This window comes from Gavialis gangeticus, unplaced genomic scaffold (assembly GCF_001723915.1).
Source record: "Gavialis gangeticus isolate Ggan-Ray unplaced genomic scaffold, GavGan_comp1, whole genome shotgun sequence".
Classification (NCBI taxonomy): domain Eukaryota; kingdom Metazoa; phylum Chordata; order Crocodylia; family Gavialidae; genus Gavialis; species Gavialis gangeticus.
The window spans coordinates 181,518,324-181,533,196 of record NW_017729022.1 but is presented as its reverse complement, the minus strand read 5'-3'; the positions used below and the strand labels follow the sequence as shown (position 1 = coordinate 181,533,196).

Genomic DNA, 14,873 nt, shown 5'->3' with positions numbered 1-14,873 from the left:
CGTTACTCACTGGCACTGGAGCCCCGGTGATGAAACACACAGCCTCACCGGCCGCGTGTTTCAGCACCAGGGCAAGGGGCAACCAGAGAGACGCTCTGGCAGCCAGATCATCTCTGTGGAGGACCCAGTCTCCGGGTGCCACTTTAAATGTCGATTTTTTTTAGACCCCTGGGTCTAATTTTCTCCCCACACTGCAAGTTTGCAGCGTGGGGAACATTTTTTGTTCCTGCACATGTCTGTTGCCCTGCCTCAAAGGGGTTTGAGGCGGGGCAAGAGGCATATGTGTGCTCATGTGGACGCATCCATTATGTGCTGAAGTATGGCAGTGCAGGAGTAAATTGAGAAAAATTGGTAACATGGGACTGATGCCTGCAAATACCAAAGCAGCACTCCATGCCAGTGGAGAAAGGAAACTTAAATGGTCTTAGACAACTTTTCCCTTCCCACCTCTGCTTCTGGGACCTAATATCCCACAGCATAGATTCCCACCACCACCTCCAGGGGGTCGTGCATGCACAGCACAGTGTCCACCATCACGTCCTGGAGGGTCCCACACACCTCCAGGATGGCCTCCCCAGTGATGGCTTTACCCAAGCCAAACAAGTGGCTGATGTACTGCAGGCTGGCACATGTGGCCAGCTTGAGAAGGGTGAGGGGCAAGCAGGTGGCTGTGGGGAGAGGCAGCTGCATGCCGGTGTCCTGCCACTATAGGTGGGACCAGAGCTGCTCCACAAAGTCCTGGAAGGTGGTCCAGGACATGTGGAAGGCCTCCAGTCACTGCTCGTTATCCCAGATGCACTGGATGACATGCCACCACCAGTTCTGGCTGGCCCTGGTACGCCCAGAAGCAGTGGGGCAGGAGGCCCATGAGGGGTGATGGTGGCCCCGAGAGTGGCATCCAGAAGCCCCTTGTTGGCATCCCTGCCAGCAGCAGTTGCGTGGCGGTCTTGGTACACCAGTAGGGCCAGCAAGGTGGCCAGCAGGAGTTTGGGGTGCTGGTCATCGCTGCCAGGGGCAGGAACTGGAGCAACCATAGCATGGGGAGGCAGAGTGGGCAAGGAGAGAGTTGCCATGTGCTGCCCCTGTGCTCTGCATGCTGCTCCTGGGCTGACCAGAGAGCAATGAGTAGGGCTGCTTTTTGAAGAGGGCTGCCAGCTGCTGGCAGCTGCAGTCAGAGCCTGGAACTCCTCCCCAGTGGCAGCAGGGGCCCATTGCAGGGCTGCAGGACATCTGGTGCTGAGAGCAGCAAATCTCCCTAGTCTCTGCATGTATGGACACCTGCCCAGGAATGCTTACTCCAGTGTAGTTTACACCTGAGTAAATTGAGCCCAGATCAAATGCATGTGTAGTTGCACCAAGAGTTTACATTTTTTCTGTCTATTTTAAAAATTGGTGCCAAATGTCCACTTTTGTTAAGGAAGTTTTCATAAAAATTCAGACATCTATCTAACATTACAGGTGTGAAACATACTATTTAGCATGCTATACTCTTAGAGTGAATACCAGGAAAACCTTTCTTGCAATAACATCCATTAGACTATGTAATAGTTTCTAAGGGAATTGGCAGGTGTTCCTTTTACTGACTCTTAAAAATTGAACACCAAAGTATAAGAAAACATACCATTAGGAGCAGTGCTGAATTGGTAGCAACATAGATTAGATGAGGTCATAGGCATTTTCCATTTCTAAATGTTATGAACCTAGGGCTTTGAACAGGCATCCAGTTCTAGTGGGGGAAATTTTTGAGAAATTTCCCCCATTAGAAATTACTCTGGCAGAAGAAGCAATATAGCTTCCCCCTCCTCCCTACTCTACACACCTTCCTCAGACCTGTCATGGGTCTGGGGAAGGCATGGGGAGCAAGCTGCTCCACTCCTGGTCCTGGGAGACTGGAGTAGCAGGACAAAGTCCCTCCTGCTTCCCCAAACAAGGACTCCCATGGGAATGCAGGCATGGGCTTTGAAGGTGGCATGCAGAAGGATCGTCCCCCATGTGCATGCAGGACTGTGTCACTGGCTTTGAAGTGCTACATGAGAAGCCCTCCTCCCACCCCACAGCATTTCAAAGCCAGTGCTTACCTCTCCCCTCTGACTTCTCCACTTTGAATAGAGGAAATGCCTGTAATGCATGTACGTGAACTAGGATGGCACCAGGGACAGCACTTTCATTTTCTTGATTTTTCTTTAATTTTAATTCTACATTTAAAAACTACTCTCTCTCTCTCTCTCTCTCTCTCAGAGTTTTGTATTTCCCACATTTTAATTAAGACAGAACAGAATAAAAGATTTCTGTTAGCCATGCTAATGTCCAGGCAGTATTAAGGACAGCAATGTGATTAATTAAATCTGCATTGCCTTTTTCCATCATCTATGCCCCCATGATACCTTGCAAAGTGGCATTTATTCAAGCTTAGTGAATGCATAGTTTGGGCACCCTGAAACAGTGAACAATACAACACATAGGGTGCGTCTACACGTGCAATTAGAGCCTGAATAAACTGAAGCTTATTTCTCTGAAGTTAATTGCTCCCAGGTGCACTGTTTGAACATGCACCCAGGAGCAATTAACTCTGGAGCACTAAGTTCCACAGTTTATTTAGGCACAGCATGTGGAACTGGGGCAGAGCAGCCCCAGATGGCAGAGCACCCCAGGGGTCAGCCTGCCAGCCTAGGGCTGCTCTCCCCGACTCAGCATGCTGTGGAGGGGCTTACTGGGGCAAGAGGGAGCTTCAGAGCGGAGCTAATTGCCAGGCAGCCCCGCACTGAAGCATCCTCATGCCCCAGCATGTTGGGCAGCATCTACACGTGCGTTACTGCGGCATTTTTTCCATGTAAATGCAAGCGCTATCCTGCTGCCAAGTAAATTAATTTACTCCAGCCTAATATAGGTGCACAGGTAGATGCCGAGATGTTTACTATGCAGCTAATTAGTCAGCTAAGCAATAATGTCTTGTGTATACACACCCATAAATAACTAAATTATTACCTTCTTGCTCCTACAAATATATTTAATCCACATTTTCCAATAGATCATCTTTCTCCTCCCTCACAAAAACTCACACCTTTTCAAATACAATCGAAAGGCATCTGTCATACAAGATATATTAAAGGCAAAATAAAATTATTTAGTAGCTCTTTCTTTATTGCCAAAGTCTAACATTGTATTAGTCTGAAAACATATATACTATATTTCAAGAGTCCCCATCACGACAGATGTCCTTTAAGGTTTTGTCCTAGTAAAAATGTTAGACACAGTTACACTTATGTAGCTTTTATTACAACCTTTCAAAACTTCAATTTATCCTTATGTTGCAGTCAGATTAGATAAAATCACAATTTATTCCCAACTTGATAATGCGAGTCCAGCAAGACTTGACTACAGTTAGTTATAATTGTCCAAAGAATATAGCTGAAAAAGTGAAGACACCCATCCAACCAAAAGCTGACCAAAATACTCTACAAAAATAAAAAGGAATAGAGTTTACCAAGAGAAATTCTTCAGATTATTCTTAAATGTGTAAATTCTAGAAAGCCATGCCATGTCTGACACCCAGGAAAAGGCTTACCACACAGGTGTAAAACACTCAGATCCTTCAGTTGCATTCTGGAAAAAGAGATTTGGCTAATGGTAGTTCTGTGAGGATACTCTCATGCTTCACAACTGTCTATGCTAGTGAGCCACTCTGTTTCTTTACTCAGGACAATTTTCTACAACCTTTTAGCATAAGAAATTCTCCATGCTTCCTCTTCCCCAAGTGGAAAGAACGAGTTGTGATCTACATTTACCTGGGAACAAAGGGATAGCAGAGGAATCCAAGTGAATTAGAAGTCTGTCAGGGGCTCCTCCACATTTTACAGGGTAGCCTCGGGTGATCCTTTCATTGCTTCTCTCTCGGTGCATCTACACGTGCACCTACAGCACCATTGTTACTACACTGCCATTCAGTACTTCCAAAAGGTTTTGTAAGTTCCAAGTTTAGTACTTCCAAAAGGAAGTATTAAATGACGGCGCAGTAACAGTCTGTAGTGCACTGTACTGGCGATGCACGATTATTAGCCACTATGTCACCACAGCAATGTACTATACCGGGGGGAGTGCATTGCTACAGTGACATAGTGGCGGCGTCAGTTTTTGCTAGTGGACACTATGTCACCATAGCGTGTTGCTACGGCAATTTAACATCAGCTGTAAAAGTGCCCGCTAGGTAAGAACAACCAGAGAGATTGTACTTTGGTTTGAAACCCTTGTTCAATCAATAGTTTCTTCCACCTCTCAGATACCTGTATTACAATACTAAGGTACTTGTTATTTTGTTGATGATATATCCATCTAATGTACCTATGTATCTAAAGATTTCTAATATGCAACTGCACTGCTATTAATAGATACTACTATACATTAGGTACATTAGTTCAGTTCACTTCGAGATCATCATCTGAAACAATAGTTGAAAAGTCTATATACTTTTAAAGAAACGGTGCCAAAACTTCCTGGTCTTCAAAAAAAATACATGTACCTCATGTGTTCTTTACATCCCATCTTTGCTTCCCTCCATTCCTCCAACTGAAATCTTTTGTGACCCAGGCCAATACAAAGTGACTTTAGGATTTTTTTAACAGGGATTTTTCAGTTTTTAAATACGGAACACCAGAATTCCTGCTAGGGAGGCAGGTGGCAGGACCCTGCTTACTCAGAGCTGGCACCTTGGACCCATCTGGCTGTGGCTGACATCCTGGACAACTGGGGCCAGGAAGATATGCTTTGACAGTTCAAAGCAGGCAACTGCATTGGGAACATCTTCCAGGTGATAGCTGCCCAGATGGCTGGGCAGGGGAACACATAGCAGTAGTGCCACACAAAGCCCAACTCTACAGCCAGAGCCCACTGGCAGCTGGCCCAGAGGGGCAGATGGCTCTACTGGCTCTGCAGTCACCATCCAAGTCTGGCAGGTGCACAGCAGGTCACAGCCAGGCAGCAGCCCCCACTGCCAGACTGCTGCAGTGGGTAAAGGGTGAAGGGAACTCTCGAGGCTGCATCAGCACTCCAGGTGGCACAAGGGGTAGTGTCTCCAGGTACCAATTGGCTGGGCCCCAGAAGCTCCTGAGAGCGAGTAGCCCTGAGCTACTTGCCAGGGCAGCTTTTTGTACTGATGGGGCCACGACAGGGCAGCTTTATACAGCACTGGGGCCAGCACCCGTGAGCGCTGGGGTCAGCATCAGGCTCTAGCTCCCCTTGGCTGCAGATCTGGCAGGAGCAAGGCAGGGTTATTTTGCTCCAAGTGGCACAACTTGCATCTCACCCTCACTGAAGTGCATGTCTGGGCACATGTGCTGAGGCAAAAAGCCCTGGCTCAGATTTGCACCACTTTTATTTGAGCTGCTGCAAGTGCACGTGCCTGCATGTGTAGACACACCCTGCCTGTGTAACCTCGGACCACTTATCTTTATCTTTGTTCCTCAGTTTATTACATAATACGTATACAGATTTTCATGTGCAAGAACAATGCCATGTATTTTTTTCTCACAAAGGTGTTGGCAGATAAATTCACTTACATACAGATATTCAGATAACATGGAGATGAGTGTCATAGATGAGTGCATAAATTAATGCATATACTGTGAAATACGCAAGTATAATCAGTCACAGAGCAAGTGCATATATCTACATATAAAAACACTCTTAGTCCAGGACAGTAAGGTTATAGAATTTATGTGGAAAGAGCAAATATTATTGTGGTGATGAAATGTTTTGTTTCATGCCAGAGATATACACCAGAAACTAGTTATTAACCCAGTGCTCTATGGTCTCAAGACACCATAAAAACTGTACAAGTAGAGGATCACCTCCAGACAGAATATCAAAAAGCTCATGACACAGTAGGGGCAGAGCTAAGATTTAGATGACCTTCCCTGTTTTTCCAATAATGTTACTCCCTCTCTTTCTCTCTCTCTTCCATTTAATGAAACATTCTTTCCAATTGACTTCCATAAAGGTTGAAGTTATATCTGCTCAACCTTAGCTTTAAATTAAGAAAGTTTTGCTTGTGATAATTTAATTGTCATAGATGGTCAGCATACAAAGTGAGAAAGATATGGTCCTTGCCCCTAAGAGCTTAAGAAATCTAAATTAAAGAAGTAATGCAAAGATGTTATACAGCAGATGGCCAGATGGAGATCAATATCCCTCCCATCTTCCTCTAAAAATGTCCTCCATGTTTTGGTGGATCATGTTCAAAGGCATCCTAGGATAAATGTTTCTTATTTTTAGAATATCCTTAAAAAAAAGCAATTGTTTGGTGGAGTATGTGAGAAAGCCTATACCCAATATGGATAACGACATGAAAAAAGGTATACAGATTGGAACAGAAGGATTAAAAAGGAATATTTTGCTTTCACTTCATATTCCTAACGAAGCTGCAACAACAGTGACAAGGTGTCCATGGAAACTAAATGTGATGTCACAAAAAAGGCTCTCAAACATCAGCAGAAGACCTTGACTTTTTAAGCCCACATTATACAAATATTAAAAACAAATGATGAAAGTGCAAAGGTGTGTGGCCCTCCCAGGGACCAAGCATGAAATACTGGTCAGTGACAAAAAACATTATGTCAATGGAAATAGTAACCCCTTCCCTCATGTCCCTCAGCAGGTAACACATATTTACCTTGACCTGATCAAAAGCTTTTTCTTGATCTAGGGTGACCAGGCTGATGTCCAGGCCAAATTGTTCTGTGGCTGCCAGGAGGTCACAAGGCAGAAACAGGTTGCATGGATAATTCTGCCAGGTACCTCTGTTTGGGGCCTGCAACAGAGGCCATGACCAGAGCTGGATGGCCAAACTCTGGGTCAGGATTTTGTAACCAGTACACAGGATTGATAACGGTTGCCAATTCTTAATGTTACTGAGATCCCCTTTCTTGGGCAGCAGCATGAATACTGCTCACCAGCAGCTGACTGGTAGAATCCTAGGTGAAATTTTAAGGAAAAACGCCAATGTTTAATAATTATAGGCTGGTAGAAATATGAATATATGTATATGATACATATCTTTGCAACATGACATATCTACCGTATTTTCTCATATACAGCACGTACCTTTGCCCCAAAAATCAGCACCCCAAATATCAGGGAGTGTGTTCTAATGGGGAAGTCATTTAATTCACTGGAAAAGTAACCGCCAAGATGGCTGTTGCTTGGGTTTGCTGACCAAACTGAAAAGGCAGAGTCTCATGTTAACTCTCTCATAACCATAGCTGTTGTCCAAGCACTGTAGTTTGTGGCTGAAGCAGCAGGTGAGCTGCTGGTAGTATCTTGATGAGGCTTCCGATGTGGAAACAACACGTTAGTTACAGGAACTTGTATAAAAAACTACTTATAATAAAGTAACAGCCTTACTACCGTACTTTGCAAGCATCTGGGGCCTAACCTTCAGTGACAGCGTAAGTTATCCTAGGAACATAGTGTGCCAGGAAGTGTGTCATTGCAGGAGACAGTCTGCGACACCGGTAAATTCCTGATGCTACACTTCATTGACATTCTCTGTTCCCAGGACAATTTACTTTCTCACAGTGTCAGCCATACCTCTGAAAAATATCTTTTTTTCCACATTCTGCCTTCCAAAAAAAACAAGGTGAAATTTTTATTTGGGAGCATGCTGTATGTGAGAGAATACAGTATATGTCACCCTACATACATACATATCGCTTTCCAAGATGCATATAATATATCATGTTTTTAAAAAAGTTTGCCATGAGGTGTAAGGAGGTGTTTAAATACAACAGAACAATTTATTTTCTATTTCTTTTAAAAGAAGTAATCTGAAACCTAGACATGTATACATTGCTTAAAAAAAACAAACCTTAAAAAACCTTCAGATGCTTAAGAATATTGTGTGACTGTGGTAACGTTTAAGTGCAATGTGTGTAAACTTGCATAGTCAAACTCAAATAGTGTGGTAGACAGGAACAGTAACAACGAGCATGAACAAACATAACTCTAATTGGGAATGGTGCAAACTTGGCTTGAATACACAGACAATGATCCAACACCAAAAATTGCTTTCCATTGTCACTAATGGAATTAAAGAGTAAATACTAAAGGCATTGTTTACACAGGACATTTCAAACATGCCACCTAATAGAACTAATATTAAACTAAGGAAACAAACATATGACAATGGAATACATATCAAAAAGTGAAGTATTTCAAGGTGAAGAATACTTAGAAGAACAAATGGATATAAATCAGTAGCAACTTCAGTATGTTACAGAATAAATTATATAAAAGTAATATAGGCATGACTTCAAGACTTATGGGCTTAGTTCCTGATTCAGCCTGAAGAAAAATATTATGAATGTGAATACATGAGGTAGGAAGAGAGAGTACCTCTAGCTTGTGGAGGGGTAGAGTTTGAGAAAAGCTCATGTTGGTGAAGCCATGTAGTTACTATACATGCCAAAATGCCCCTTTCATATGCAGAAGAAATCTGATGGAACACAACCAACCTCCCCAGCAAAGTGCTCAAGCACACTTATAACTCTTCTACTAGGCAAAGCATTTAAGCGTAGGATTTCATGCGCTTAAGTGCTTTCCTGTCTTAAACCCATAGCCCTTGACTCCTTGTATATGCAACTTAACTGTTACCATCCTATTTCCTTGTGCCCAGAGCAACAGCTATAGAGTAGGGATGGGATTTGCTTTTGTTAAATAGCTGTAAACAAATACTTCTCCACACTGTTTTCCATTTACCCAGTCCCATCTAGACCAAGACACATGCAAAGGGGCAGAGAACTGCAAATGATTTCTTGTTCAGGCAGACTCCTAGGGTTTTCCCACACCCTCTTCAATCCAGTTGCTTTGTCCCCCACCCCCCTGTAATTACTTTGTTGCCTGCCTTGTTACAGCTGAAGTTACTGTTGTTACATGTTAATATTTCACAAGAAACAATGTATTTGTGATTAGTCTTGAATCTCTAAAACATGTTAAACTGATGGATATGATTAAATGCAGCCAAAAAAAGATAATACAGAGGACAATGTTCCTGTTGCTAGCTGACAATAGGTACTAAAGTGCATTATGTTGTAGCCACACGCATCTTGATTCAAATATCAAATATCTGTTATGATATAGCTTGCTAAAGCAAGTTGTTTGCATGTATAGCAGATCATATCACATATGTATGAACTCAGCTCTAATACACAAATAATTGCAACCTAAAAATTATTTATGTACACATGCAGGAAAATAAAAATCACAATACCAGTAATTAAGTAAGAAATATAAAATTCTCATTAACTGGCAAAAGACACTTACTTCTGCTACCTGGCAGAATAAAATATGCAAATACCTGCAAGTCTCTAATTCCGTCTGTAAAGCACGTGTAAAAATTAATAAGTCGTGAAACAGATTATTCAGCTAGATCTCAGTTCGGCACATATGAACCATCGGTGAGGCATAGAGGGTGCACGTGAACTCCCTGAGCTTGACGGGGCAATCCCTGCAAAAAGGTGCTGCTGACACCGCCGGTGGTGTCTGCGGGGGTTACCCAATTGCCACTGGCCACTGCTGATGCTGCTTGTCGCATCTATGGGTGGTCACCGACCACTGGTCAGAGCTCACCACCTCCACTCCTGTCGCTGCTGCCAGCGCCATGGCTGCCTGCAGGAGTTCACCACTTACCACCGCCATGCTCCCACTGCTGACAGCACCACCACTGCCTGCGGGAGCTCACTGTCCCCCCCCAGCCTTCGGGGGCACGTGGCATTCATGATATGCACTGTAGACAAAACCTGAATAAATGGCATCCATACACAGTATCAAAGTCAAAGTTTTGGGGCAAGACTTTAAAACATCCCAAAGCCTTAAGAAATGGTACCTTAGGGGGAGACAGTGGGGAAGGGGCCAAAATAGCTGTAATTTCATCATGCCAAACTTAAATATCAGTAAAATGACTTACTTTAAAGTATTATTTCTGAGCAGAACAGAAAGGAAAAACTAATTTAATAATACAAAATACAGTAAAATGTATTCTAAAGACATTTTGTCTGTTTTCCTGCCATGCCTCTATTTATTTTTTTCTTTTGACAACAACTCACAGAAATTTACAGGATTATTTCAGCAGCTCATCATATGTCATCAAACTTTATAGTTTGAACTGCACTACTAAAATAGTGTATATTCAGATGCTGTTGGGACTACTAGGTGCAGAGCTAGAGAACAGAGCTTAGTCCCTTTAGGGCTCTATTAAACTCTCTCAAATGGAAATATCAATGCCTGGTACAGATGTTCAGTTTCTACCAGAAGAACTGCCATTCTCCCAGCAGAAACCTGGACTGTGCAGACATTCAGGGTTTTTTCCCTGAAGCAAAAATGGCCACTCCAGGAGAAAAATAACTCAGCAACAACCCAGCAACTTAACCCAGGGTTAAATCACTCCTGGGCGAGTGAATAGCTGCACACCTTCCCCTGGGTAACTCATCCTGGGGACCAGGACAAGTAAACCCAGGGAAAAACACTCTGTGACTTCCTAAGACCAGAGTTGCCCCAGTCTTGACAAGGTGCAGGGAGCAGCTCCTCCTCCCTATCCTGGGAGGTAAGAGGAATAGCAGCTACTGTTCCCTGCCTCTTTCCCCAACTGGGCAGTCCCTGGTTTCAGGAAGAGGTAGTGGACTTTGCTGGCTCCCATCAGTGAGCTGGGAAGCAGAGTGGGAAGGGGGAGTTGGGAACTGGTTCAGAGAGGCTCTCTCAAAGTCCTGTTCCTGGCTACTGGCTTTTATACTGTCACTCTGCCAGTCAGTTGGCAGCAGAGTGACAAGAGGGACTCGGGAACCAGAAGCCAGGCTGCGAAAAGCCTCTGCACATACAGCTCTGGCTTTTAAATTGCTGCTTCTGCCACTCAGCTGTGTGCCAGAGGGGCAAGGACAAGTGAGAGGGGTAGAGAGCCAACAATGCAGAGGCTTTTCCTAGCCAGGCTACCAGCCCCTCTGGCTTCATCCACACCACTCAACTGGCCTGGAGCAGAGCAGGGGGAAGCAGGCTGAGGAGTCTTGCCACCACAGTGAAATGACCCTGTCTCACTGCATTGTTGTAGGTCAGCCCAGAGTAGCATGGAGCAAGGCAGGCTGCTGTGCCCCTGAAGCGTTGCTGCTGTAGCTGAGTGCTCCCTTCCTCTCTCTGCACTCATTCTACTCAGCCTGGAGGACTGCACTCCTCCAGGCTATTCTGCAAGGGAGAACTGGGATGGTTCCCACCATGGGAAGATGCCCTTCTCCTGCCAATCAGCTAACTGCTGGGATGGGGTGGGGGGCATTTTCTCAGGGTGGAAATTCCTCCCCCACCTCCCACTGTCTGCAGCAGCTGCCAATTGCCACTGGACAGTCTTCCCCCTTCCCAGGCAAAAGAGCAGACAGGCTATCAATGGAGAGTTACCTGTGAAGCCCTCCATCCATAGGACTGGATGAAAGTCTATATAGTACAGCTTCCAGGCTACTTTTCTACTGGAATAAATTTCTTCCAGTAGAAATGAACATCTGTAAACATCCCAAAACCTTTAAAAAAAATCACAGTACAGTTTAAGTATGGTAATGTGAATGGACATATTTTGTATTTCCAGAAGATGCAAGAAATATCTGGACATATATGCAGGGCTTCAGAAATAAAGAACAGTTAGTGAAGTCTTTTCACAATGAACAAGCAGTAACTATAAAAGTGTGAAGTGCCATGTGTATTCCATCGCAAAAAGTGACAGCAGCTGATTTCAGACATCAAATAAAACTTTAAAAATGTGTGAGCTAACTTATAATTAAGTGGTAATTCTAGGTAGTCATGTACATTAAATCTGGATTAAATTTGAAGTGTTGAGGACAGATTTTCATAAATATGGGCATGGATTAGCCATACGATTTCCTTACACAATGACTCTGCATGCAGCCTAACTGGTCATTTGCATATACAAACCAGTGACTTCACATTTAATTCTGGTAGCCACATGCCTGTTCAGTCTTCTGAAAATATCTAGCCTCTAATTTCTTGCTCAAGGGGCTGGTTAAACCTGGAAGCACACCAAAGATCTAGTTCTTTACAGACAGAAGTCTCAACGGCCTATGAAGAATTATCTTATGCTTTCTTCTCACAAAATCTGATAAAAGCTATATTAATCCTTCACGTGATAACCTGTAGTAATTACAACTCTTTTTAGTTGTTTACTCCCAGTTCTACCCTGCCAAAAGGGGTAACAACCTGACAGAGCGACACTGACGGTACCAGTTCGTTATTACAAGAGAAAACATAGCCTCCTTATGATTCAGGCATACCACTGGGAAATTTAGAAAAAAAGTCATGGCTGTTGGTTTTAAATATTTGAACTTTTTATAATCTTACTGATTTGAGATCCATCCATAAGTTGTGTAAGATCAGAGGAACAGAAAGCTGAGGAGACTGTCAAGCAAGTAAATCTTTGAATGTTGTCATTTGAATTTAGTCCAGACCAGTGAAAATCATAAGTATTTTGTAAAGTAATTTACTTTTCACTGTCTTTGCCATTTACTTGCTGCTTTCCAGTATATTTCACTCTCTTTCCTATTTACCTGTGGCAAATCAATGTAAAGCATGTCTTTCTCTACTAGAATATAGGTCAGTTTAATTATTCGTCCAGGGTAATATATAAATGGAATAAGGACCATTGATTTGCTTTTTTTTTTTTTTTTTAACTAAGAAGTTAATTATACACCTATTTGAAATTTATTAACAATTTTCAAACTTTTTTCATTCTGTCAAGTAATGTTTCAGAAAGTTTAACAAATTAAATAGGGAGGTTTTTTTCTTTTTTTTAAATTCATTGTCACTGTTTCAAAGCCATGGGTTTGCATTGTCAGAGACCACAATGCTTTTCACAACTGCTATTGTTTAAATCATGAAGGGAGAGATCTGGTCACCTTTATAAAATGCTATAAGGAAGACCAGGAGCTAGAGAGTATAGGTATCATCTGATATAAAAATTGATACATTTTTAAAGTAGGCATTTTGCAAGACTTCCTACTAAGAGTTCTGCCAAATGATTAATTTTCCTCTTTATTATCTTCACGTGTTCAAGATCCTGCAGTTTACAATGAGGGTGACAGAAAGCAGGATAACACAACTGTTTTGGCAGTGCTCTCTCAATTTTCTAAATCTCTGTGGGAAAGTTCAATTCTAAACCTCACTGTAAGGAAATCTCTGTTGAGTTGTGATACCTTGGAGAGAACAAAAAAAGTTGCTAAAGATGGTGAAGAAATACCTACTATAAATATCTTTTCAACTCTGGCCAACTTGCACATACAATATGTCACAAAAACCTATATAAATAGCTTAGGTATCCCTTCATATGGCCCCATCAATGTAGTGTCAGAACACATATTTAAAAGGAGAAATCAGCAACCTCTCATTTCTTTTCTATTTAGAAAGCAGGGTAACCCAAGTCAATGGGCTGACCTTTACATAAAATAAATGGGCAATTTAAGGTGTTGTGTTTTAAGGATGTTTAATATAATTCCAGCAGGAAGTAGTTCATATAGTAGGAAGCAGTCCCTAAAAGTTCACTGTACTAAGGGGTGACAGATCAGAGGGAGACATATAAAGAAGGAAAAAGAAATGGGGAGACTGACTTGAAAGAGGAAGAAATAGATCAAAATGATTAAAGAAAAGAGACGAACAGTAATTTTTTTCCCATGTAAGACACTATTACATTTAAGGTTGATCCTGACTCAGTATCTCTTCTATATACTCTTTTCCTCCCCTTAGCAGAAGTCCAGAAAAATTCTGAAGTCCTGAGTAACTGCATAGTTGATATTTAAAATTATCTTTAAAAGATTAAGATTCACTGACAAATTCTACTAGACTGATTTGCTGTTATTAGACGTTGGATTTGAATGGTATAAATTGGATTTGAATTGGATTTCTTATTATTGACACATTAATCTGCCAAATTTTAGAAAGCCATTTATTCTATTTAGCTTAGCAGACATTTAACAATTTTTTAATTGCCAAAAACAAATAAAATGCTTTGTTAGCATGCATCTTGGATATGTTAATTTTAATAGTTAACAGTCCCATACATATTTGGAACTATTTATATTTACAAGGAAAAATGTTATGCATGTGCAAAATATAAAATTTCTTCTTAGAAATTCTCTTAGCAGAAATACTAAAAATTTAATTGCCACTCTGAAGGATTATGCAACATGATACATGCTTCTCACAACCACTGATGAGCACCAAAAATGTTAAATGGATAAAATACATTAAATATATTTTCAGAACAAGCTCTTGATTTCATTATGTCATACTGTTCCTACTTAACCTGCTGCCCCATGCTCATAAGGATGTGAACAGTAGGGGTGTGCAAAGTGGGCTGTATCCAGTTTGAATTCAGCCCGATTCGGGGGACAGTGATATGATTCACTGATTTGGATCACTGTCCTGATTTGATTCGGCCGAATCTGAAGATTTGAGGGGCTGCATCTCCTCGGAATCAAATCAGCGACCAAAGCTTCACACAGCCCTAAACAGGCCTTTTTCTATTTATCACAGAGATATGTATACAGGTATAGAGGACAGGTAAATATTCACTGTATGCCAAAATGCCCTTTGCTCAAGGACATATTGTGCAATGTATCTTGGTCCTTACACAACACTGATCATCACTGTATATAAAAGAAACATTTAGATGCAGACATGTAAATAGTTGATATGTTATAAAAAGAATATTAAAATTGAATATTGAATATTTTGGCCCACGTATATCATAGAACCATAGAAGCAGGGTCGGAAGGGACCTTGTAGATCTTCAAGTCTGACCCCCTGCCCGGGCAGGAGAAAAACTGGGCTCAAATGACTCC

General features: G+C 42.1%; 1 protein-coding gene across 3 annotated transcripts in view; it reads right to left on the bottom strand.

Moving 5' to 3' along the window:
• Positions 1-14,873, bottom strand: part of WDPCP (WD repeat containing planar cell polarity effector) — a 253,491-nt gene that overhangs the window by 230,707 nt on the left and 7,911 nt on the right. The gene's annotated exons all lie outside the window — the stretch shown is intronic.